This window comes from Cebus imitator, unplaced genomic scaffold (genome assembly GCF_001604975.1).
Source record: "Cebus imitator isolate Cc_AM_T3 unplaced genomic scaffold, Cebus_imitator-1.0 Scaffold35, whole genome shotgun sequence".
Classification (NCBI taxonomy): domain Eukaryota; kingdom Metazoa; phylum Chordata; class Mammalia; order Primates; family Cebidae; genus Cebus; species Cebus imitator.
Genome location: NW_016107350.1, coordinates 6,617,843 through 6,619,938, shown reverse-complemented (window position 1 = coordinate 6,619,938; position 2,096 = coordinate 6,617,843).

The window sequence follows — 2,096 nt, the reverse complement described above, 5'->3', positions numbered from 1 at the left end:
TTTTTTTTTTTTTTGTAAAGGCAAGGTCTTGCTTTTTTGCCCAGGCTGGTCTCAAATTCCTGGACTCCAGCGATCCAACTGTATTGGCCTCCCAAAGTGATGGGATGATAGGTGTGAACCACTGTGTCCAGCTGCTTTCTGGGTTTTCTAACATCATGCTATTTCAACTCTGTTCTCTATGTACCTTTCCCTGATCACATGGTTGTGTCTTGGCATTTGAAAATACTTCACAGACTTTCTTTTGTTTGATTTTTACAATGAACTTTTATGACTAGGCATGGCCCCAAGTTCAGTTTTATAGACAAGAATTCTGTAGGTCAAGAACACAATCAATAACAGCAGGTGACAGGATTTAAACCTGGGTCACTTTACTTATTTCTTTTCCTACTCTATCATTATGTGAATCTATCCTACCTCTGCAATGACAGATGGCCCGAGAGCAAGAACACTTCCTTACATCTGGTACACAGTTGAAAAGTGAAAATTCCACACAAATAAATATGGAAAGAATTTTTACCTGCTCCTGTAGCTTCCTTTCAGGGACCTGGCACTCACAAAGACTGAGTAACCGAAAGGGGACTTATGTAACTTAACTCAAAGCAGAGAAGGTTACAGAGACTCTCTTAGCATAATATACCATGGAGTGGTCATGCCTGGATGTGCAAAATGTCTGATGGTCCTGGATGTGGCTTTACTCTGAATTACACTAGTGAGGCAAGGGGAAGAGGGACTTGGGGGAGTGGGGATTAAAGGGGAGATGCTCTGATGAAGTGGGAGAAAGACAGCTACACAGGGGAACTAAGAAGACACTGAAAGACTCCCCAGCTTTCCTTGGAAGAAGGATCAATTGCCCAGGGCAAAGCAAACTTGTTGGACCCAAAGCTCTCATTTGACAATTTTGTTGCCTAAAAATTATAAAATATCAGCAATTTCATATGGTTCAACATAATATTTTATAACCCTTCCTTTTCTTATTCTAAAATAATAATTTTTAATAATATAAGCTATACGCATACCTGCTTTAAACATCTGACTGTCATATAGTGGATATTTCAAGAAGTAAATGTTCAGCTTGTCTTCACCCTCACTTGAAGACATAATGTGTGTATTAGGCTGTTTTCGCATGGCTATGAAGAAATACCTGAGACCATGTAATTTATATGAAAGGAGGTTTAATTGGTGCAGGGTTCTGCAGGCTGTACAGGAAGCATCTGCTTCTGCGGAGGCCTCAGGGAGATTTGACTCATTGTGGAAGGTGAGATGGCAGCAGGCACCTCGTGACTGAAGCAGGAGCAAGAAAGAGAGAGGGGGCGAGGTGTCACAATTTTTTTTTTTTTTTTTGAGATGGAGTCTTGCTCTGTCATCCTGGCTGGAGTGCAGTGGCAGGATCCTGGCTCACCGCAACCTCTGCCTCCCGAATTCAAGTGATTCTCCTGCCTCAGCCTCCGGAGTAGTTGGGATTACAGGCGCCAACCACCAAGCCAAGCTAATTTTTAAAGTATTTTTAGTAGATACGGGGTTTCTCCATGTTGGGTAGGCAGGACTCGAACTCCTGACCTCGTGATCTGCCCACCTCAGCCTCCCAAAGTGCTGGAATTACAGGCATGAGCCACCATGCCTGCCTGATGCCACACACTTTTAAACAACCAGGTCTCTCTCTTGAGAATTCACTCACTGTCTCACAGACACCAAAGGGATGGTTTAAACCATTCATGGGAAATCTGCCCCCATGATCCAATCACCTCCCACGAGGCCCTACCCCCAACACTGGGAATACAATTCAACATGAGGTTTGAGCCGAGACACAGATCCAAACCATGTCAATGTATTAGGCAGATGCTTGCAGCCATATGAAGAATATCGTGGTTACCCTAGCTACAAATGCAGATGTCATTGACACAGGACGGGGCAGGGAGGTGCTGGGAGGAGAAGGGCGGGTGTCTGGCGAGGGCTCTGCCCCTGGGCCTTTGCCCACAGACCTAGGTGAGGGCAGGCACTCTTGCCTTTGCGCCCAAATGTTGCATTTCCTAACACTGCCCTGGCTCGCCATGCCCCCATCCTGTGTCGACAGAAACCCAGAGACCTTAGTGGCACTC